The sequence below is a fragment of the Rhinatrema bivittatum genome, chromosome 2, assembly GCF_901001135.1.
Source record: "Rhinatrema bivittatum chromosome 2, aRhiBiv1.1, whole genome shotgun sequence".
NCBI lineage: Eukaryota > Metazoa > Chordata > Amphibia > Gymnophiona > Rhinatrematidae > Rhinatrema > Rhinatrema bivittatum.
The window spans coordinates 435,598,744-435,624,536 of record NC_042616.1 but is presented as its reverse complement, the minus strand read 5'-3'; the positions used below and the strand labels follow the sequence as shown (position 1 = coordinate 435,624,536).

The 25,793-nt window shown below is 44.9% G+C and overlaps 1 pseudogene; it reads right to left on the bottom strand.

Annotated features, from left to right (window-relative positions):
* Nucleotides 1-24,758, bottom strand: part of LOC115083319 — a 37,144-nt pseudogene extending 12,386 nt beyond the window's left edge.
* Between the last annotated feature and the right edge of the window lie 1,035 nt (nucleotides 24,759-25,793).

Sequence of the window (25,793 nt, the reverse complement as noted above, 5' to 3'; positions counted from 1 at the left end):
TTTGTGTTCTTTGGGGAAGGATATAATGGGAGATAGATATGGAGGAGGAAATAGCGTTTAATGTGAAAAGATGTATTTCCAGACTTGTTTGTATGTAACCCAGGGCTGTGAAGTAACACCTCACCCCTCGGTGTTTGATTTAATTTATTATGTTACCAGTTTTGACGTATAATAAAACAATTTTGAAACTAAAATGTAGACAGTATGTGAAGAAGACTTGATTGTGGTTTTTATCTGTATGATTCTTTGGATTTTATATCGTCAATGGAATTGCATACTTTCCAGTAAATTTTCCAAGGGGCTTCCATATTCCCATGAGACAGCCATGTAACTCACTTTGCTTTAGGTAGATATAACATTCCCAGAGATGGTGGCCTGCATCACAGCACCCCCGCCCCCCCCCAAAAAAAAAGAAAAAAAAGAAAACTTGTTTGTCCTTGCGTCAACTTCCAATACCAACCGATGACCTGTTCCACTCTGCCAAGTGGAAAGCAGTCAATGTGACACTGATTTTTAAAAAAGGGCTCCAGGGTTAATATGAAAAACTATAAATGTCAGTATTTGGCTAAATGGTAGAAGCCATTCTTAAAAACAAATTCACTGCTCATATAAATACACATTGCTTAATGGAGAAGAGTCAACATTAGATTAGCAAGGAAAAGTCTTGTCTTACCAATCTTTTAGAATTTTTTGAAGGTGTAAATAAACATTTAGATAAAGGTGGGCTGGTTGATATAGTGTTTGGATTTTCAGAAGTCATTTGACAAAGTCCCCCATTAGGGACTCCTCTGAATTGTTTACTCTTTCAAAAAATACAAAGACTAGGTGACATTCAATGAAGTTACTAGGTGATACATTTAAGACAAATAGGAGAAATATTATTTTACAGAAGATGTGGTGAAATCTGTTAATGTAGCTGGGTTTAAAAATGTTTAGACAAGTTCCTAGAAGAAAAGTCCATGAGCCATTATTAAATTGGACTTGGGGAAATCCACTGCTCATACATGGGATAAGAGCAAAGAATCTCTTGAACTTTTGAGATCCTGCCAGGTATTTGTGACATGGATTGGCCACTGTTGAAAATGGGTGAGTAGAACAACAGTAGGCCCAATTAAAATGAGTTATAACAATGGCAACAAATCTATATGTTAGAAAAGTAAACAAGAGTAAGAGGAAAAAGAAACCGATCTGGTTCTCAAAGGACCTGGTTGATATAATAAAGTAAAAAAGGACAACATTTAAGAAGTTTAGATGATCCCCCCAAAAAAGGATCACAGGGAAACATATCTGTTAAAACTGAGGAAGTCAAATAAAGAAATCAGGAATGTAAAAGGTCAAGCAGAAAAAAGGATTACCATAGATAAAGTGAGTTGAGAAAACATTTTTCAGATATATCAGAGAAAGAAGGAAGGCCTGAAGTGGTATAATAAAATTGAAAGATGACAAGGAGCAATATGTAGCAAGAGACAAAGAAATGGTGGAAATATTAAACAAACACTTCAGTTTGGTGTTCATTAAAAAAGATCCTGGAAAAGGACCACTGCTGGTTCACAAGAACGTAGATAGGGATAGGGTAGATAAAATTCTGTTTACAGAAAAGAATATATGGGGAAAGCTAGGCAAACTGAAAGTGGACAAGGTCATGGGAATGGATAATGAGGGAGCTCAGAGATGAGTTGGTGGGTCCTCTGAAAGACCTATTAAATAGATCCCTGGAAACAGGAGTGGTGCTGTGTGATTGCAGAAGAGCAATGGTGCTCCCGTTTCACAAGAGTGGTAGCTGAGAGAGGCTGGAAACTACAGGCCAGTTAACCTCACCTTGTTGGTGGGAAATTTAATGCAGACTGCTGAAAGAAAGGGTAGTGCACTATCAACAATCAGGTTAGTTGCTGGACCCAAGACAGCAAGGATTCACCAGGGGAAGGTCCTATCAGACAAGTCTGATTGATTTTTTTGATTGGGTGACTAGAGAACTGGATTGAAGAAGGGTGTCTGATGTGATTTACTTGTATTTCAGCAAAGCTTTTGATATAGTCCCACATAGGAGGCTTAGACATTTGGGAGTGAGCGCCAAGGTGGTGTCATGGATGACAAACTGGTTGACTGATAGGAGATAGCATGTAATGGTAAATGGAACCTATTCTGAAGAGAGAAGCATGCTAAGTGGAGTGCCACAGGGATCAGTTTTGGGACCAATTCTGTTCAATATCTTTGTGAACAACATTACAGAAGAAATGGAAGGTAAAGTTTGTCTATTTATAGATGATACTAAGATCAGCAGCAGAGTAGACAAACCTGAAGGAGTAGAGAGAATGAAAAGTGACTCTGCCTTCCCTATCTACCCCTGGTAGACTGGTTGGGTGGATTTTAGTCCCTTGTTTCCTCAGCTTGGAAGACCCAACAGGAAGGAGAGCAAAATTTTCCTTTCAAAGCCCCTCTATTGTGGACTTAGTGACTCCCAGAGTAACACCAGAAACCCCATATCATAATAGCCATAATAGTGGGAGAGTCACTACCCAAAAGTAGTGGAGTACACCTAGCTTAGCTTTGTGGCCTTCTCAGGCCTTCTGCCTAGCTTACGGCCTCCAGAACTCCTAGTATTCTCTTATCTAGCTAGCCTCCAGGCCTTTATGTTCAGTGTTCCTCGTTAGTGTGTCCTGTCCTTGTCTTGCCCAGCCTTTGCCTATCCTCAGTCTGTGTGTCCTGCTCCGGTCCTTGTCCTAGGTCTGTCCTTGAGTCAAGCCCTAATTCTATTCCTTGACTGCTCTCAAGCCCCAGCTCCAGTCCTTGCTTACACTCAAGATCCAGTTCCAGGCCTTGCCTGCATTCAAGATCCAATGTCAGTCCTGGCCTACATTAAAGTCCATTTCCAATCCATACTCTGTTACAGTATCAGCTCCTGCCCTTGCAAGCACTCACCAAGATGTACTGGTGCTGCAGCCAAGTCTACTGGCCCCCAAATCCCAAGGATTCAACCCATGGGGGGGGGGGTAGCTAGGCGGAAGGCTGGATCTAGTCCTGACTTACTGTCTCGTGGTACTCCCTAGGTGGTGTTCCCTCAATCCAGACCAGCCAACCCTAACAATACTTATCCGGCTACTTTTAAGGTAGCCAGATAGGTATATCCAGCTAGCAACTAGCCCTCCACAGCTGAATATAGGTCCCTTCATTGTCGCACACATGTTAGAAAATCTCCCAACTAATACATGTAAAACACAGCTTCCGGGGGGGGGATAAATTAATGTAAATTATGCAGGTAAAATCTCCATTTTTAGCCAGATACACTGCACTATTTAAGTTGTATACAGCTATCTTATGTTTCTTGATATGTAGCACTATTTAAGACATCTGGATAAATGTGTCATATTTTTGCATGTTTTACATATGCACACAAATTGCTTGGTATATTTGCACAATCTGTCCGCCATATGTAGCTATGTCAACTCTTTTGTTGATACATTGGTTATCTACTTCTCTCCTCAAGTATAGTATATCCAATATGACCATACTGGTCCTTGAGAGTTACAAATGATCTGGTTTTCAGGATAAGCAAAATATACAAATTAGAAATACATTTTAAAAAGTGTACGGAAACATACCTGATGAACATTAATTGGGAGAATTCTGAAATTTAGAACTGTTTGTAGCTTTTGAGAACTGGATTGTAAAACTCCACAAACATCCCATTCTAGTGCAATAGATGATTCAATACTAGTTTGACCTTTCTTTTTTAATTAGATGAATAAAAATGCTTATGGTTAAGTAACCTTATCTTGGCAGGTTAAAATAAATGTGCCCTTCTGTTAATTAAAAATACTGATGGCTTTCAAATGGTTTGCACTTCCATCTTTTTTAAATCAGTTAAATTAATATGACATTTTCTATCATTTACAATCTCAATTTACTTAATATAGTTTTGGAATTGATCTTTGTATCAAATATAATTCTACTTTCATATCCATTTTCAATTAGATTAGTATTAGAAGTGCTTTAAGGAGCAGCATTAACTGAAATACTGTATATTCTTATTTAGCAATACCATTAGATATTCATAAATGTCTATAATATGCAAAATTATCATACAAGGATAAATATCTACCAGAGTTTGCTTTTTCCTTCCATAATGGCATAAATCAGATTGTGTCTTCCAGATTATCATTCCCCCTGTGTGCCTCCTAATTAACCCGTCCTATAAATCTTCTCCAGCTTTTTTTCACCCATTATTTCCCCTCCCCTTTTCACTTCCCCTCTGTGTCTTCTCAATGTCTGATATAATCCCATTTCCCAGATAGAACACTCAATCTGGAATTCCTATCTATATAAACCCTCCTCATTTTTCCTGCATTTTCCCCAGTCTTCCTGATTTTCAACTAAAATCAGCTAGGATAGCCAGATAACTTTAGACATGCTTCTGAGAAGGTCTAAAATTATGCAGCTTTGTGTGGCCAGATAACTTAACACTTAACCAGCTATATATGTATGCTTCCAACGTAGCAACGACAGATGCACCCACCTCAGAACGCAGTAGGATAATGTCGAGATCTGATACGGCAAATTAATGTACTGGGGGGGGTACTAGGTAAAGGGCTGGGGTGGCCAGTGGGGTTCGTCTGGACATGAGAGCCTAACATTTAAAATACAGGAAGCGGGACCAGGGGATGGGGGAGGGGAAATAAATGACATGGATTTGCGGCCTATATATTTTTTTAAAGCTACAAACAGAACTCTTTGGAGAGGAGATGGGAAGTTCATCCCTGCAGGGCCTATGGAATTCAGATGGGAGGTAGGCAGAGACAGGTTTGGGCCTGCAAGCCCGAATTTTGGGGTGTTTTTCTTTTCAGAAATGCTACTTAACCAGATATATTCTTCTGTGTTAAATTATAAGGTTAGCCAGATATGTTTAACTGGGGATATTCAGTGGGACATTTAACTCACTGAATATTCAGGGCAAGTTATCCTGCTAACTCAAGGCACCACAACATTAATTTTACTGCTGGTCAAACAGTGCACACTGTGCAGTCACTGTTGCTTGGGTTTTTACTGGCACTTTCCTTGGCCCTGTTACAGTGAATAGACAAAATGTAGCAGCATTTCTGTCTCTCATTCAGACTGAGAACAGTGCACTATGACTACAGCAGTGAAGATAACGAAAAGCCCTCTGCCATCACCAAAATTCCCCTCTCTCCTTCTTTTAAGAACCTTTTCTTTGACTCTAAGAGAGCTTCTTAAAAGACAAGCTAATGCTCAGACCTTTCAGTAGAAGGATGCCATCATCACCTGATCCAGATGCTAACTTTAGGCTAAAAAAAAATGCTTCGTCTTAATTGGTCCTCCATCCCTTCTCCCATCTTGGCACCAGCCCATCTCTTATGGCAGGGGAAAGGGGTGTTGCTCTATTTACCAGTTAATCCCTACAGCTTTCTGACTAGAGCAATCTGATGAATGTGCCACAAACTTGAATTGGAAACATAAACAAATGAAATTAAAATATTTGTTTACATTTGTGTGCTCTCTCCAGTCATCGGAGGGGGTCTACGAATGAAACAAAAATTGGTTTCATTTGTTATATTTTACTCATTCATTTCAAACGAATGCACATCCTACTGGCCCCATCCTGTTTATATCCTTTTACATCCAACATGGGAGATGCTTTGTTTTAGGGTCCTAGTGCTATTGAGACATGACTTCAGTAATCTGATTTAAAGAAAAATTCACACCAAGTTGTTTTGTTCCAAAATGAATAATGTATGTTAAGTATAACTTGCTGCACAGTGAGCAGTAAATTGAAACAGCCACTGAGAAAATTAAAGAAATGTAAGGATTCCTCTTGACTATAGGCACTCCTTCAGTCTACTCCTGGGAGTTATCCTTGCTTCACATGGACTGTCCTTTGTCCCTGATTCCTCATCTCCTTTCCTAAGACTCTTTTTCTCTTCAGAGATGCAGAACTACCAGACATTCAATACACCCGGCAAGTCACTCTAGATGAGAAGTATACTCTCTCTCCCTCCTCAGATTCTCCTTTGCTTCTCTTCTTGATACAATCATAAAACTGGAGAAAGTCCTGCTGCGCTTTTCTACTTTACTGTAGGCCTTCCACAAATTCTCCAGACATACTGGACCACAGTGATCCCTTGTTTTCTCCAGCTTGCACTAGTCTCTGATTATCTGTGGGTGGGAAAAGGACTCAGTATAAACTGATTAAAGGGTTTATGTAACTCTTTTTCCACTAGTTTATTTCATTTCCTAGTGAAAATCTACATAGTCAATCAGCATGCAGATAATGTATGGCAAGTTTTTGAACAAGAGACCATGTGTGGAATCTGTTGTGCTCTCTGTGTATCTGCAGACTTTCCACTAACCACACAACACTAGTGCAAGTGTATACAGTACTAGAGTGCTCTAAATGCATTGTAAGAATAAAAACCTCAAGCCATTCCTACTGACTGAGTGACAGGGTCAAATTCCCTCTTGCTGCCGGGAGCAAAAGGCAGGTGTGGAATTAAGTGAGAACAACATTAGAAAAGGAAGAGGAAACAATTTTCCTCTTAAAGGAACATTGAATAGCCATAAGCACTAGTAGCACTACTGATGATAGCACTAAGAAAACCAGGGTTACCCTTCCGAAGAGAGAATTTGTTTTAAAGCAGGGATAAACCACAGACAGGATTGAAGATACTCAAGCTGGATGAGCATCTGCCTCGGGAGTGTCTCTTCCAGATGACATCACTCATCTCTTGTACTTAAGCTGGCTAGCCCTTCGCTTTCATGATTTATCAAGCAGTTTTTATTTATTTATCGAGTTTTATATACCGTCGTTCGGTTTCACCATCACAACGGTTTACAAAGTTCCGATGTTTAACAGCGTGTTCAAAAATTCATATGCATGTTAACATAGTTATTTTAGTCGTTATATATAGTTTGGTTGTAAATTGTACAGGTTAAATTACATGCTTTGGGTTGGTTGTTGAATTCTGCTCCATCTGTGAACTTCCGGTTCCAGATCCAACATTTGGCGTGAGATACTCTGGGTACCCGCTTCTCATAGGCCCTGCTTCACTCCTCAGAGGGCCTTTCCGTCTTGGACTGCTATCTGTACCGCTCCCCGGGACCTCTCCTAGAACTGCCTTCTGTGAGTATCTAATTCTACGGACTTCTACTACTAAGCCTTGTTGTGGGATCTCTATGGTGTACCCCATGCCTCGGGCCACTACTGCTTCATCCCAGAAGGAACCTCTCTGGTATACCCTGCCTGCAGGTCATTACCGCACCACCGCTACAGGAACTTCATCGGGGTTCCTGCATCTTGGACTATCTTCTCGTTACTACCACTGAGACACATCTCCAGCGTACCGCGCTCTGCGGGCCACTGCCGGACCTGCATGTCTGAGGTACACTACTGCAAGATTTCCTGACGTACCCCACTCCATGGACCACTACCAGATCTTCACATCTGAGGTATCACCCTTGGGTATACCCCTCTGCTCAGAACTTTACTTTCCTGCATCTCCCACTCCGCGGGTTGTGCCTTTCTCTTCACTTAATAAAGATTAGAGATGTGCTTTGTTTATCCCGAATTAGGCAATTTCAACGAAACTGCCTAATTTGTCGTGGGTCGGGGCCCCGAACCCCAAAACTGATTTTCCCCGAACTACGAGGAAAATTAGTTTTTCGGGTTTGTACGGGGGGAGGGGCACATTTTATTTTTTTAAATAAAAAACTACCCCAAGCATTAAAATTTTTTGTAATACAAACCCCCCCCCCCCACCATCCCGATCCTCCCCAAGACTTACTAACAACCCTGGTGGTCCGGCAGGGTCCCGCGAGGGATTTCCCCCTCTGTGCTGTCGGGCTTTCCGGCCTGCCTCGCATCAAAATGGCGCCAATAGCCTTTGACCTACTATGTCACAGGGGCTACCGGTGCCATTGGTCAGCCCCTGTCACATGGTAGGAGGAATGGATGGCCAGCACCATCATGTGCTCCTACCATGTGACAGGGACTGACCAATGGCACTGGTAGCCCCTGTGACATAGTAAGGGCAAAGGCTATTGGCGCCATTTTGATTACTGGCAACCGACAGCGAGAACGCTTCTGGACCCCCGCTGGACCACCAGGGACTTTTAGAAAGTCTTGTGGGGGACAGGATGGTCCAGGAATGATCTCGCAGTCGGTTATAAGTAATCAACTTCATTGCTTGCCCAGAATTGGAACTGTTTACTTTTTGCTTCTCTCCTTGTTGCTTGTGCTGAGGTTATAAGATAATTTACCTGTCTTTTGCCCCATTCCCCAGTGCAAAAGACAGGCTACCTTTACATGATCAGGTTGTGTTTAGGGTCTGCAGACAATGGATTGCCACCAGACTAGAATGGTTTTCTCTGTGTGTGCTCTACTTTCTCAGTGGTAAGTTCATACTCAGTCTGCATCTGAGATGACTTGGAGTTGCTCTCTTTTTTCCTTCAACTCTTTATTGCTTAATACATTCATGTATGAATGTGCCCTTGCTCATAGCCCAAAGCCAGGGCAGGTGCCTGGTTATTGCATATATCATAGGCATCATTGGATCCAAAGGGCCAGGCTGCGAAGTTGCAGGCACATAGTCATCTATCATTTCTGGGGTATTGCACTCATAATCTCTGTACGAGCTAACGCTGCAGGAATAGGTACCTGCATTGGTCATATAGATAATTGTCCATTCATGTGTGGATTAACATCCCTGATTTGAAGACTAGTATCTCAGAATGCTAGTCAAGAGCATGGCACTTAGCTCTTTTCAATGCTATGGGTGATTACAAGCATGTTATTATGTATTCCAGGTCTGATATCAGGGATAGATGAACAACCCTTAGAGATAAAAAATACTGCATGAAAACAGCAGACTTCTTATCACATTTCAGATCTTCCATTCATGCATTCCATTCTCAAAGCAGGGATAGTAACCTCCTGTAACTCTTGCATACTTCGTACTTAAGGGGTGGATGCAATCCAACTGATTCTTTGGACACATCGCTTTCCTGCATGGGAGCTCTATGCATGTACTGAGCATTCATGCACATTTCAGAACTGGTACATCTTAGTCTGGAGACACTACCAATGACTAGACATGGCTATAACTTAGGAAGTATGAATCAAGGGCATCCTTACAGCGAAGTTGGGTGGGGATGCCCTGCTCTGGACCATCATACACTTGTGGTAGTTACTAAATGTGGTTGAGCATGTACATGGGTGCCAAGCAGCATCAAGCTTAACTAATTGTGGGTAGGCTTTAGTTACCTCCACAGTATTCTACAACCATATTGTGGTTGACCAAGTAGCGATAGTGAAGTCCTTTTTCTGCTATTGGCAGCACTGCTGCTTATGGGATATGCTGCAGCTGGCTTGGTGGGAAGACTACAGCAAGTGAAATGTTGCTACATGGAGCTTGATGCAGGGATGACCACATCCTGGGAGTGCGCAGCAAGTGCAATGTTTAAAAGTTGGTTGGGCAGAGAATACCAACTAGCACTATACTGCTGCCCTCACATTGTATTGGTGGGTGAGAGTGTGACAATCTGCCTGTCAAGTCTTCGGCTCTGACGGCCGGGGCCTTGGCCTGCTTACCACCCAAAAATTATGTTGGCATTGTTTAATGAGTGAATGCTTATTTTTGATGGACCAGGACATCAGTGCACTGCAAACAACTAATTGATAATGAAGGATTCAATTGTAAGCTAACCAGAGGGGTGAGGTTTTGATGGCCCTGCATCCCCAATGGCAACATCACTTAGAGTCTGAAGCTACCACCTGGATTAAACATCCACAACACTTTCCATGTTTCACTTTTGAAACCACTCATTCTCAGTGAGTTCTCTTCCAAGTCTCAGGAACAATCTCCCATCAATGCAGAAGATGACCTAGAATACAAGGTCAAATCCATCCTTGATGTCTGACGACAAGGCAAGACTTGGGAATACCTTCTTTCATGGGAAGGTTTTGGCCCCGAAGAAAATTCTTGGGAGCCTCTGGCTAATATACTTGACAAAGAGATGCTCCATCATTTTCATCTGTCGTATCCTTGAAAACCAAGACCTTGTACCCGCAGAGGAGACCGCCCTTTGAAGGGGGGTACTGTTGTGACTGTCGCTGCCCGATGGCTTCACTCCGCCTACCTTTCCTTTTCTGCGACTCCTCCTGCTGCTCGCGGATACCTGGCTGCCACGGCGTCTGCCTGCCATCCTCTCCGGCATCCCCGGAAAGGCTTGGGTGCTGCCTCCCGCCATGTTCTACAGGTATCTTAGGGCGTGCACACTGCGCGGCCCTCATTCTTATTTCCTCATTGGCGCGTACCTCAGGGGTGTCCCCCTGTGATGACGTCACGCTGCCCGGATATTTAAGCCTACTCTTTATTGCTAGCCGTTGAGTTAGCAAGGGTTTCCTTATGGATGGGATTCGCTCTCCGTACCCTTCTACTCTGCCTTCCAACTTCCATTGGACTCTTTCTGCTAACAGGGTATCCGATCCTCGGGGGCCTCTTTGCTTCTTTCAGGTCGTTATCAGGTAACTGGTACTCGCTCCTCGAGGGCCCATGTTCCCTGACCCGCTGCCTGCATCTATCTCCTCTTCTACTTGGAACAATTCACTACAGACACCATCGGTGAGTACTACTATCATCCACTCCTCAGAGCTGTCTCCCTGGAACCAGCTACTCACTCCTCGAGGGCCTGCCTCTGTTCCAGCACCAGTGCCATCTCTTAAGTGTAACCACTGTGTGAGTCCTTTGCCAACAAGTCTCTCTGCTGCCAGGGATCTGGTACTCACTCCTCGAGGGCCAGCTCTCCCTATCTCGGGGCTCCTCCATATTGGGACTCTGTGAATGTTCTATTGTACTCACTTTCTCAGTTTTCTCCACTACAGCACTGCTACCGGAGGAACTGCTGTTCCAGCGCCCTGGGGAATACTAGCCCAGCCGGGCTACATCTTCTACTCACTGGTGGCTTCTCAAACTGTCTAAATAAAGAACTATCTGTGTTTGTGTGTCCAGAGCTGAGCCTGACCTGTGGCCCCTCACGGGACTTCCCCCCGTGGGCGTGGTCAGCTGACACAGTGTCCGGGGGTTCACCCAAACCTCACTAACTATAACACAACCTCAGTCATATCATATGTAGAGATTCCTTTCCCTTCTCCTAATTCTGAGAATTAAATTAAGAACTGCCGCATGAGAACTTCTTTAAAAATTCTGAGGCAAATAAATGATACTGACTCCAGCTTAGATTAGTTTTAAGTTAGCACTAAGAAAAATATATAGTGCTAAAACACATGCAAAACTCTCCAGGGAAATTAGTAAGATTATTTGCTCCATCAAAAAGTCCCAGTACAGGTAACAGTGTCAACATATACATTGTTACTGTAGTGTTAATGGTGGGCAATTAACTAGGGAATAAGAACCTTGTAATTAATATAAAATTTTATCATGGCCTGATCCATGTACAGAATAATAAAATAGCATAATATAGCATAGTGTGTATGGATGAATATAGATTAACATGGGAAAGGCCTATAACTGGATCCCCTTAGCAAGGAAAACAGAGAAGCAAAGTCATAAAATACAACTTTCATGTCCATAAATATTTAATAGTGCCGCCAAGTGAATTCATTTGAAGGCATGTAATGAAGGAGAAATACATTTCTACTGCTCTTCTAGTTAGATAGCTTGAGTTACAAAGCAGAAAATGTCACAAACTATGTGGGAGTGGAAAAGCTTGCCTTTGAGAATTTTCATGAGTAAAGTACATAAAAATCTATGAAAAAAGATTTAAGGTAGAGTTTGCTCCTATACAGTATTTTTACTTCTGTCAGTAATGTTGCTTTCAGGTAAAAATATTTCATCTATTTCATCCTAATTAGAATATTTCTTATATTCTTTAATAAAACTGCATTAGAAAATGAAATTCAGTTGAAAACTGAAAGAAATTAAAGCTGATCTGTTGCAATATTGTATGTACCTTATAGCTGAGAACATAAAATTACATTTTCTGCACTAATTTTCATATTTTTGATTAAACAATAATGTCATATAGTTTGTCCACAGTCTGGATATTCCTACAACTTCTACTACTACTTAAGATTTTTATAGCACTTCATGACATATGCAGCGCTATACAAACACAAAAAAAGGACAGTCCCTACTCGATAGAGCTTACAGTCTAATAAGACAAATATACAGGGCAAGAGTGTTGCACGTCCCGGCCGCATGGGTGCCGCGACCGGGCCTGCTCACCTCACTCTACCTTCCACTAGCTCCGGTCTTGCCGCTGCTGCCAGCTCCCGCGGCCCTCTTCGGCTTCCTCCACACCTCAGGCCTCACAGCGGAGCTCCCGTCGGGGCTAGGAGTCTTCGCCCGCCTTGGCCCCGCCCCTAGGTGCACGCGCGGCTGACGTCTCCTCGTTTAAAGGGCCAAGCGCGGGAAACCAGACTCAGACTCATCCCGATGACATCACATAGCCCTAGTATAAAAGGTGAGCCTCTTCTCCCAGAGCCTCGCCTTGGCAATCAGGTCGACACCGTGATGTACTAGTTTGCCTAATCCTGTGTTCCAGTGTTTCCTTGATTCAGTGTCTCCTTGTTCCAGCATCTCTGTGTGTTCCTGTGTCCTTACTCATGTAGTACCTTCTCGGACTGATCTCTGGCCCTCAGCCTGCCTGACTACTCTCTTCATCTGCTGCCTGGAATTGACCTTCGCTTGCCTTGACTACACTTGGACTGATCTTGGTATTGACCCCTGCTTTGGCTGACCACTTCTGGATGGATACTCTGGCTTTGACCCTTGCACTTCACTCGGACCCTCTCTTCTGGCCTACCATGACTACCAGACCAACCTGATTACTGATTGGATTCTAATTTTTTGCGACCTTCACCCGACTTGACCCGCAGGTGCTGCCTGTCTCACCCGGAGAGCCTTCCTGAACTGTTACCTCCCTGAAGTCTCCGGAGTTTCCAGTTCGGGTCTGTTCCATCCTCTCTGCATCAGCCATGCACTTTTGCTCATGGTGGGCACACCCCTCCGCTACCTCTCTGGGAGACCATCCGAGGCCCACCTAAATCCAGGCAGTCCGGGTACCCAAGGCCTCAATCTGCAGAAACCCCGGACTGTTATTGGCGAAGCTCCAGCTAGCCTCTGTCTCCTCGTGTGCTCCGCCTCCTGGTGGCAGATGCTCTCTGGGTCTGACTAGAGGGCCATACCAATCCTGCACCTCCAAGGGTCCACCTCCAGCACAACAGGTTGCCAAGGCATGGATTCGGTGGAGTTTCCTGCCTTGCAGGCCTTCCCTGGTCTGGTCACTCATGTCCGAGAGCAACAACGGATCATGGAAGTGTTGGCTTCCTCCGTGGCAAAGATGTGTTCTCAATTGGAGGAATCTGCCATGACCAACCCTGGGGCTCTTGCCTGTCCCTTGCCCTCCAGGGCACTGCTGTCTCTCCCAGCTCCTCCCCATTTCAAATGGGATACTCGCCTCTGTCGAGGCTTCATAAATCAGTGTTATATGTTGTTCTCACTACAACCCTCACTTTTTCCTGATGAAACATCAAAAATCACATTTGTCTTCTCACGTCTTGAGTGGAAGGCCCTAGCATGGGCTTCCCCGCTCTGGGAGCATTCCAGATGCAATCCTTCGCCAACTCCCTCAGTTCATCTCCATCTTCCGATGCACTCGAGGACCCAGGCCGACAGGCGGTCGCTGGTCACCACCTACTCCACCTCCATTCAGGCTCACACTTGCTCGCTGAATATACAGTGGAGTTTAGAACTCTAGCAACTGAGTTTGGTTGGCAAGAGGACTGCTTGCGGGCATTCTACCTTGAGGGACTGTCTCCTGCCCTTAAGAATGAACTAGCCACCCACGAGATCCCCGTATCTCTGGAAGCCTTGATCTCCCTGGTCAGTAGAATCGACTACCGCCATTGGCAATGGTATCAGGAGGTAAGAGCCCCTCGACTTCCTGTCCTACGGTAACCCTGTTTGGCGAGTCCCCAGTTGAAGGCCTTACCAGTGGCCCCTCAACCTGTTGCTGACAGCTCCCTCCTTAGGGAGTCACGTTCATTTGCCACCACCACCCTCATGGACAATGGGGCAACTGGAAATTTCATTATGGAAGAGATCGTCACACTCCTTCAGATACCAATCCAATCATTGAAGATACCACTATGCATCACCTTAATTCAAGGAGAACCTCTCCCTGATCATATCACTTACCATACTGTAGCTATTTGCCTCACTGCTGGGACCCTCCATGATGAGGAGATCTCTCTTCTGATCTTGAAATAATCAACACACCCCGTATTCCTTGGACTTCCTTAGCTCCAGTTACATGCACCCCACTTCAACTGGCAATCCCTGCAACTCACCCAGTGGGGCCCTCAATGTCAAACCCACTATTTAGGCAAGTGTCTCCATCCATGACAGTCCTAAGCTCTACAACCCTTCCTGGGTTACCTGCTCCGTACTTGGAATTCAAAGACATGTTCTCCAAACAAAACGCCGATAGCCTGCCTCCACTCTGGAAGTATAACTGCCCCATAGAACTCCTACCTGGAACCATGCCTCCAAAGGGCAGAACCTATCCTCTTTCACTGCCAGAAACCCAAGCGATGTCAACATACATCAAGGAAATTTTGGCAAAGGGTTCATAAGACCCTCTACTTCCATTCTTCTTTGTAAAGAAGAAGGATATCAGTCTAAGACCATGCATAGACTACAGAGGTTTGAACACAGTAATCCATAAGGACCGATACCCACTGCCACTTATCAGTGAATTGTTCGACCGCCTGCAGGGCACACAAATCTTTACTAAACTAGATCTGCAGGGGGCATACAACCTAGTACAGATTCAACCGGAAGACATCTGGAAAACCACCTTCAACACAACAGACAGTCACTACGAGTACATAGTAATGCCCTTTGGGCTTTGCAATGCCCCTGCAGTCTTCCAGTGGCTAATGAACAAGATTTTCTGGAACCTTTTGTACTCATTCGTCATAGTGTATCTGGGCTATATATTAATCTTCTCCAAAGATCTGAAGTCTCATAGTTCCCACGTTCAAACATGTCCTCCAGTGCCTCAGAGACTATCATCTCTATGCTAAATTGGAGAAGTGCATTATTGAGCAACCTGGACTCCCATTCCTCGGCTACATTTTTATTTTATTTTTATTTAAAGGAATTTATATACCACTTTATAAAATTAGATTTTGTCAAAGTGGTTTACATTGGAGAAAAATAATAAAATAAAAGAATAAAAAGAAAAAGGTAATAATTAAATAAAATTAAAAATACATAAAATTGCTTAATAGCCGGAACGAATTCCGGCTAAAAATAAACACGTGTTTAATAAAATAAATAAAAATATAAAAACTGTTGCCGAGGGACTTTTCATTTCCAACTGTGGGTTCACCATGGACCCCAAAAAACTCCAGGGTATTCGAGATTGGCCTCAACCAGTGGGCCTCTGAGCCCTACAAAGTAGGGATGTGAATCATTTTTTGATGATTTAAAAAAATTGTCCGATATTTTTTAAACCGTAAAAAATCATTAGAGTGCTTGATACAATAGAAATTCCCCTGATTTATCGTGAAAAAATCATTAATGGGTTAGTGTCCACTAACGAGAGTTATTTGGGGGGAGGGCGGGAAAACCGGCACACCGAAACAACCCCTAAACCCACCCGACCCTTTAAAACTAAACCCTTACCTTCCCCCACCCCTCCCGAACCCCCCCAAAACTGTTTTAAAATTACCTGGTGGTGCAGTGGGGGCACAGGGAGCGATCTCCCGCTCTCGGGCCATCGGCTGCCACTAATCAAAATGGCGCCGATGGCCCTTTGCCCTTACCATGAGACAGGGTATCCATGCCATTGGCCAGATCCTGTCACATGGTAGCACTGGATGGCCGGCGCCATCTTGTGCTCCTACTATGTGACAGGGGCTGACCAATGGCACCGGTAGTCCCTGTGACATAGTAAGGGCAAAGGCTATCGGCACCATTTTGAATACTGGCAGCCGACGGTCCGAGTGCAGGAGGTCACTCCTGGACCCCTGCTGGACCACCAGGGGCTTTTGGCAAGTCTTGGGGGACCCTCCTGACCCCCACAAGACTTGCCAAAAGTCCAGTGGGGGTCCGGGAGCGACCTCCTGCACTCGGACCGCATAGGAGCAGTCACCTACCAGCTGAAACTACCAGCTTCCATGGGGATTCACAACATGTTCCATGTGTCACTACTTAAATCCTGATCCTGTTCTGGCCTTCCAGAAGGCCCCCTCCTCTGACACAACACTCAGCGGAACCTGAAAACATCTTACAAGTTAAAGAAGTCTTAAACGTCGAGGCCACTGGGAATACCTCCTATCATGGGAGGGCTTTGGCCCAGAAGATAATTCATGGGAGCCCTCTCACCATATACTTGATAAAGGTCTTCTTCAAGAATTCCATTAGCAACACCCAGAAAAACACAGACCTGTAAGGGGGAGGCCTAGAAGGGGGGTACTATTGTGCGTCCGGGCTGCATGGGTGCCACGACTGGGCCTGCTCACCTCTCACTACCTTCCACTAGCTCTGGTCTTGCTACTGCTGCCAGCTCCCGGCATCCCCAATGCTCACCGGGGCCCTCTCTGGCTTCCTCCATACCGCAGGCCTCACAGCAGAGCTCCCGTCAGGGCTCAATGTCTTTGGCAGCCTCGGCCACACCCCTAGGTGTGCGCATGACTGACATCTCCATGTTTAAAAGACCAATCACGGGAAATCAGACTCAGACGCATCCCAATGACATCACATAGCCTAGTATAAAAGGCGAGTCTCTTGCCCCAGAGCCTCACCTTGGCAATCGGATCGATACCATGGTGTACTAGTTTGCCTAATCCTGTGTTCCAGTGTTTCCTTGTTCCAGTGTTTTCTTGTTCCAGGTTCTCCTTGTTCCAGCATCTCCGTGTGTTCCTGTGTCCTTACTCAGGTAGTACCTTCTCAGACGGATCACTGGTACTGACCTCGGTCTACATGACTACTCTCTTTGTCTGCTGCCTGGAACTGACCACTGCCTGCCTGACTACTCTCTTCGTCTGCTGCCTGGAACTGACCCTCGCTTGCCTTGACTATGCTCAGACTGACCTTGGTATTGACCCCTGCTTTGGCTGACCTCTTCTGGATGGATACTCTGGCTTTGACCCTTGCTCTTCACTCGGACACTCTCTTCTGGCCTACCGTGACTACCAGACCAACCTGCTTGGATTCCAACAGCAGCCTTCACCCAACTAGAACTGCAGGCACTGCCTGTCTTGCTCGGAGAGCCTTCCTGAACTGTTACCTCCCTGAGGTCTCTGGAGCTTCCAGTTCGGGTCTGGTCCATCCTCTCTGCATCAGCCGTGCACCCTTGCTTGTGGTGGGCACACCCATACGCTACCTCTCTGGGAGACCATCCGAGGCCCACCTAAGTCCTGGCGGTCCGGGTACCCAAGGGCTCAACCTGAGGAAACCCCGGACTCTTATTGTCAAAGTTCCAGCTAGCCTCTATCTCCTCGTATGCTCCACCTCCTGGTGGCAGGCACTATCTGGGTCCGACCAATCCTGCACCAGGCCAAGGGTCCACCTCCAGCACAACAAAGAGACGGGGTATTTCATAAAGCAAGATTGGTTATAAAAGAGAAAAGAAAGTTAGTTAACGAGGCTTTCAGCCAAGAAATAAAATCTCAAGAGGAAATGGCAGAATTAATCATCCAAGAAAATTTATAAATTTCAAAATATCAAAAAAAGAAAAGAAAAAAAGACAATAACTGATTAAATACCTAAAATATCTTAATGTAATCTGCTTTGAAATATCTGAAAGGTGGAATATAAATCAAAGAAATAAATAAATAACATTATAATCAAGCCCTAAAAAAAGAAGTAAGGGGAACAAAAAGAAACAATAAAATCAGGTAGCAATGAGTGAAATTTAATACATATCACAGAATAAAAAAATAGCTTACACCAAAATTCACAACATTAACATTTTGGACAAATTGATAATATCCTCACATAGATAAATATATCCAAAATAATTGAACTACACTGGTTACCCATTGAGCAGAGAATACAATGCAGGTCACTATGTACCATACATAAATTAATCCATGACGAAAAAACAGATTAGCTAAACACTGCACTTCGAGTACACGTCCCCAATAGGAACCTGAGATCTGCAAACAAAGCACTACTAACTATTCCCTCAGTCAAAACAGCAAGGCTAACGCAAGTAAGAGATAGAGCCCTATCATTAGCAGGGCCTACATTATGGAACACCATGCCTTCAGAAATCAGATTGCAAAAAGACATCAAACTATTCAGAAAAAGCCTAAAACATGGCTATTTAAATAAGCATACCACAAAGAGAATGGAGAATAGAATCCAGGGAATTGTAGAGAGCAATGAGTTTATGCATTAACAAAACACATCTACTCAATATGAGTATGTTTTACTTTTAAGCAGCAACAGATAACTTGTAGATTATATATATTTTTTAAAACTGTTCTAATAAATCAAAGCATATCTCTCTTACTTATCATCCTATAGTTATTATGAAACTATGTACCGTATCTTATAGGCACCTGTCTAGTTGTTATAATAAATGCATTTAGCAACATTAATTTATGTGCTTCATTGTTAACCGTTGTGACGGCTCCTAGCTTAACGACGGTATAGAAAAGAGTTTAAATAAATAAATAAGTAAATAAAATAACAATTAGAAAATAGCACTGACATTATTGAAATGTCTTTTGCTGGGATGGATTACACAACATGAACATATCTCCTTGATAATTTACAATGCACCATGTGAGGAAATTAATGAAGACATCTCCACTTAAGCAAGAGGCTAATTATATAGCAGTATGAATACATTTGAGGGCTTTTATATGCCTAAATCACAACTATTTTCAAAGCAAACTATCTAGTGTGAGTTCATTTTGAAAATTATCCCACAACTAATTCAATGCAAGTTTTATAAAAACCGATGCAAAATGTTACAAAGTTCAATGTTAAATGTTACAAAGCTCTATCTAAAATGTTACAATGTTTCAATGTAAAACAAAAAGTCTACAATAATAGGCTCCTCCGTAACATTGTAAGCCAGTGTGATATGTCCGATGAACATCATAGAAACATAGAAACATAGAAATGACGGCAGAAGAAGACCAAACTGCCCATCCAGTCTGCCCAGTAAGCTTCGCACTTTTTTATTTTTTTTCTCATACTTATCTGTTACTCTTGGCTCTTAGTAACCTTTGGTTCTATGTCCCTTCCAGCTCCACCATTAATGTAGAGAGCAGTGTTGGAGCTGCATCTAAGTGAAATATCTAGCTTAATTATTTAGGGGTAGTAACCACCGCAATAAGCAAGCTACACCCATGATTATAGAAAAACAAATAAATAATAAAATTAACTAATTGCACCAAATTTGCACACATATTATTCAAAATAGGAAAGTATGCACATAAATGCAAACCTTATACAGCCTCCAATCTCACAGGGTATCTCCTAGATCTGTTTAAAATTATAGACATACAGGATGCATACACTTAATTTTACACACTCATCAAGTGGACGGTTTTCAAAAGAGCCATTTCTGCAAGCTAAATTCTGTTTTGCCCACAAAAATACATCTGAAAAAACCATCCCAGCTGGATACCACAACATCACACACACACACAAGGAATGTGTAACTCATAACTTGGGTGAAATGGCTGCAGCCATTTATTAGAGTACCCTAACAGGGGAATCTAATTTAGGTGCTGAGTACTGCCACCATGGTCTATTCTCCGATTCCTTCTGCCCAAGTGGAACTGAGGGATCTTGCTTCCAATGAGCCCCAGACAGGCATTGTGACTGCCATCGCTGGAGAGGTCCCAGGCCAGCTGCCATGTAGCAGGCCCCACCAGAGCCCCTCTCAAATGTGCATGGCCATCGATTCGTCAAGGCTCAATTCCTGCCTTATATTTAATCATAGGTCAGAATCTTTAAGGTGATATAGAAACATTTTTTTAAAGCTTTTTAAATTACTGCAATTAAAATGTTCGTTCATGAACTACTTAACTTGCTAGAAAGACACCAATTCTTCCACTGAACAATTTGACGAGGGTCGATTACCGCTACACTTATTCTTCTGTATCCATTCTTTACTGGTTATTTGTGTGTCAATTCACCGCTTACACACACCGCTTACACTCTGGGGAGACACATGAATAACCAGTAAAGAATGGATACAGAAGAATAAGTGTAGCGGTAATCGACCATCGACAAATTGTTCAGTGGAAGAATTGGTGTATTTCCAGCAAGTTAAGTAGTTCATGAATGAACATTTATTTGCAGTAATTTAAAAAGCTTAAAAAAATGTTTCTATATCACCTTAAAGATTCTGACCTATCCTACCTAATAAACGAAGCTTGACCGACGTGCCGCAAATGCGCAGTAGAGAGCAGCTCTACCGCGCATGCGAGCACGTCGGTCACAGTGTGCCTCTTAAAAATAAAAATGGCGCTGTAGGAGCGGCGGCCCGAAGACCCGGAGCGGCAGGAGCGGCGGCCCGAAGACCCGGAGCGGCGGGAGCGGCGGCGGCCCGAAGACCCGGAGCGGCGGGAGCGGCGGCGGCCCGAAGACCCGGAGCGACAGGAGCGGCGGCCCGAAGACCCGGAGCGGCGGCCCGAAGACCCGGAGCGGCGGGAGCGGCGGCCCAAAGACCCGGAGCGGCGGGAGCGGCAGCGGCGGCTCCGGCCCGAAGACCCGGGCAGGAGCGGCGGCAGCGGTGGCCCAGAGCGGCAGGAGCGGCGGCGGCCCGAAGACCTGGAGCGGCGGCGGCGGCGGCATGCGCGCGAGGGAGGGACAGACTTCCAGGAAGTCTGTCCCTCCCTCGCGCGACCGGAGTGGCGGCCCGAAGACCCGGGCAGGAGCAGCGGCGGCCAGGAGCGGCGGCCCGAAGACCCGGAGCGGCGGCGGCATGCGCGCGAGGGAGGGACAGACTTCCTGGAAGTCTGTCCCTCCCTCGCGCGCATGCCGCCGCCGCTCCGGGTCTTCGGCGGAGATCGACTGAAGGGAGGAGGGAGAGAGGAGTGACTGGGGGGAGGGAGGAGGAGGGAAGGGGGAGTGACTGAGGGGAGGAGGGAGGGGGGAGAGAGGAGTGACTGAGGGGAGGAGGGACTGACTGAGGGGAGGGGGGAGGGAGGAGTGACTGAGGGGAGGGGGGAGGGAGGAGTGACTCAGGGGAGGAGGGAGGGGGGAGAGAGGAGTAACTGGGGGGAAGGGGGAGTGACTGAGGGGAGAGAGTGGGGGAGGTGGGAGGGAGAATGAGGGGGAAGGAAATGATCCAAAAAAATGTTAATGTAGCCCGTTTTAACGGGCTTAACGGCTTGTGATTAAATAAAAGGCAGAGTTCTAAAGCGACAGCTATCATGATGAAGCCTATTAAGAACATAAGAAAATGCCATACTGGGTCAGACCAAGGGTCCATCAAGCCCAGCATCCTGTTTCCAACAGTGGCCTATCCAGGCCATAAGAACCTGGCAAGTACCCAAAAACTAAGTCTATTCCATGTAACCATTGCTAATGGCAGTGGCTATTCTCTAAGTGAACTTAATAGCAGGTAATGGACTTCTCCTCCAAGAACTTATCCAATCCTTTTTTAAACACAGCTATACTTACTGCACGAACCACATTCTCTGGCAACAAATTCCAGAGTTTAATTGTGCGTTGAGTAAAAAAGAACTTTCTCCGATTAGTTTTAAATGTGCCCCATGCTAACTTCATGGAGTGTCCCCAAGTCTTTCTACTATCCGAAAGAGTAAATAACCAATTCACATCTACCCGTTCTAGACCTCTCATGATTTTAAACACCTCTATCATATCCCCCCTCAGTCGTCTCTTCTCCAAGCTGAAAAGTCCTAACCTCTTTAGTCTTTCCTCATAGGGGAGTTGTTCCATTCCCCTTATCATTTTGGTAGCCCTTCTCTGTACCTTCTCCATCGCAATTATAACTTTTTTGAGATGCGGTGACCAGAATTGTACACAGTATTCAAGGTGCGGTCTCACCATGGAGCGATACAGAGGCATTATGACATTTTCCGTTTTATTCATCATTCCTTTTCTAATAATTCCCAACATTCTGTTTGCTTTTTTGACTGCCGCAGCACACTGAACCGACGATTTCAATGTGTTATCCACCATGACACCTAGATCTCTTTCTTGGGTTGTAGCACCTAATATGAAACCCAACATCGTGTAATTATAGCATGGGTTATTTTTCCCTATATGCATCACCTTGCACTTATCCACATTAAATTTCATCTGCCATTTGGATGCCCAATTTTCCAGTCTCACAAGGTCTTCCTGCAATTTATCACAATCTGCTTGTGATTTAACTACTCTGAACAATTTTGTGTCATCTGCAAATTTGATTATCTCACTCGTCGTATTTCTTTCCAGATCATTTATAAATATATTGAACAGTAAGGGTCCCAATACAGATCCCTGAGGCACTCCACTGTCCACTCCCTTCCACTGAGAAAATTGCCCATTTAATCCTACTCTCTGTTTCCTGTCTTTTAGCCAGTTTGCAATCCACGAAAGGACATCGCCACCTATCCCATGACTTTTTACTTTTCCTAGAAGCCTCTCATGAGGAACTTATGGTCATGAGCTTCAAATCAAGTAAGAATTGATATCAGTACTCGCGTGTCATTGAATGTTTTTGATACGGATGCATGTTGGTGTTTTTCATTGTGATATACTATACCGAGCCATGCTCCAAGTAACATGGCTATCAACAGAAGCCCCCACACAATGAGATGAGACGAGTCATGTACTAGCCCTTACATTCCAAGCTGTTTCTTTTTTTGGACAATTACAAGCTCACATTGGAGTCAAATACCCATGCCGTCATTCTTGTAAGCCAGAGGCTGATATCCTATCTTCCCCAAGATAGAGTGGACCCCCTCATAAGCACCACAAAATAGTGTCCAAGCTTGCGGACAGGGGTTCCACTGCAGGTTCTGCATGCATGACCACTGAAGCCAGTTGAGCAACTAGGTACAGAAAATTTACATGTAGTTTGCCCATCCTAATACAGAGCACCACATTATATTCTTACAAAACAAAACTCCGGGGTTAAAGTTTCCTATGTCCATTCTGTACCAATAACAATCCTTTAAGCCTTGTGCAATGATTGAAAACTACATTTCATCGGCAATTGCTCTGTGCTTGTAAGATCTGTGATTTCAGGAGCTCTCTTTTGTTACAGGGTAAAATAAGACAGCTACAAAGTTGCATCTGCCAAACGACCGTGGGTCAAGATCAAAACCTTCTATGGCTATCATAGGCAAAACGTGAAGAAGGGGAACAGATCAAGTTAAAAACCACATGCCTCGCCTTTGCCAAACTTGTTAATTCAGCTACATTAAAAAAAAAAAAAAGGGATGCTCACATTAACAGTAGAGAGGCACTTCCAGCTTTTTTCTGCATCCATTTGTCTTTCTCATGACAATCTGAACAATTCCCCAAGCTCGATAACTAAAGGGATTTATTTTTATGTTTACCAAAATGCAAAATAGCTTCCTCTATAAGTCCTTGCTACATGAAGACAAGATGCTAAACCTTCATGCTGTTGGCAGACAAGGAAACTACACTACACCAGATGAACTTAAAATAACAGATTTGATGTTTATGGATTCTAGCAGAACATCGGGAGAGACAGATCAGGGTGCGGGTGGGGAAGTGCCTTTCAGGGGAACATATAGCAGTTTCCTGCACAAGCTGAAGAACTGCAGCAGTTAAAGGAGGCTCTTCCTCAGCAAGCAATGCTGATCCACTCTGGCAGGATTCCCAATATTTTTACCCCATCCCGGTATAAGCGGGAAAAGATGATGCAACAATGTGATCACCATCTCTCTTGCCTAAGCAGTGCCATGAGGTTTTCCACTTCAATGCGGGTGAGAGGAACTAACGTGAGAGCTCGGGGCCAGGCAAGGAAGAGGCCGAACAAGAGGAGCCAGCGGGCTTTAAATTTCCAGACTGTATCCTCCCTCGTTTACGTCATCATGCCTCTCCTCTGGGCCAATTGAGTGGCATCAGGGTGTATTATTTTGATGTCACCGCGCTTAATGGCAGACAAACCAGGAGGAGCGGCGTCGGAGAACTGTGCCAGCTGTAAGGAGAAGGGAGCTCTGCCCCAGGGCACTGGCTCCATGATGCCAGCACCATCATTATCCTCGCTGGAAGAAAAGGGAAGGGATTCCCCACCCCACACACTGGACCAATCAGGAGGCATGGCGCCACAAGCTGCACTGGTCCTTCTGATCATGGCACTCTGCCCTGGCCAAACGGTCTGCCATTGCAGTGTCAGTACCCTAAGATAAATTCTTCATGGGCCAGGGACACAGCCCTGGTTTTCCCACCAGTCTTCTGGCTACAATCCACTCGCTGTTGTAAAGGGTTGGGGTTTGGCGATAAGAGCCCCGCGCCACTCTTACCCCCTCGATGGCAGTGGGGCAGTAGCAGATAAGCAGGAGGGTGATGATGATGTTGAACAGCAGCCCAGCATGGAAATGATGTGGGAAGCCAGCCAGAGAACAGCTGCTACACCATCCAATTCCAGTAAAGTTGCATGGGGAGCTCCAGCAGCGAGAGGCCCACCTCGCTGTACTTGTGCTCCTCCAGCCACTTCAGCTGCTGCACCATCAGTATCTTGGATACGCACAGCCTCAGGGAAGTCATGGCCTTTGCTGCCTTCCTGCCTGTGCTTCCCAGGGTGGGGGGAAGAAGATCAACTGGTGAGTAACTGCAAGGCTGACCCTCATCCCCTCTACCACTACTACTATGGCTTCTTCCACCCTGCCAGATCAGGGGCAGGAGACGGACTCCTGAGCAGGAAAACTGAGGCCGGAAGGAAAGGGAAGCAATCAGGGCAGTCAAGAGATTTAAACGCTGTACTCTCTGCATGTGGCGCCTCCTGAGCGGGCCGGTACCACGCGGCCTGGCCTTCCCCCTCCTCCCAGTGGAAGTTTTGGTTCAGGTGCGGGGATCTATTTGCATTTATTTCTCTGGAGGCTCTGGGGAATGACTCCCTTGGCTAGCACCAGTCAGGAGTGAATCATGCTGCATCAAGGCCAGGGGGAAGAGGCCAGACAAAAGGAAGCTAGCAAGTTTAATTCTCCCGCCAGTTGCCTCCTTCCCCGATTATGTCAGCGTGCCACTCCTCCGGTCAATCAAGTGGCCCAGCATCAGAACGCATTAATAAGATGTCACCATGCCCGATGCTGGACCAACTGGGAGGAGCATCAACGAAGAGCTGCAACGACCGCTAGGGAAGGAACTCCGCCCCAGGGCGCTGGCTGCCCAATGCTGGTGCCATCATCATCATCACAGGCGGGGGGAAGGGACACCCCCACACCCAAGTAGTAAGCCCAGCATGGGGGGAGTTGTGCCTACATGGATACATCGGGTGCTCGGTTATCTGTGGCTCCTGCACATCCATGCTGGGGGGACACCCATTAATGTGAGAGGTTATTAGTGTAAAGGGTTCATCTGTTAGTCAGAGGGTGTTACAAACAACTCTTTGACAGACAGTCTGGCACAATCACCATAGTACAAGTTGTCCTCAAACCTGAGGAAAATATTTATCACCCAGAATCTGATTTACAAATAAAACTTTTCCCAGATCATTGAGTGGTTATTTTATATGCAAAAAGAAAACATACTAAAAAAAACCCAAACATAATTTGTGGGTCCCATGATGAAAAATAGCCTATA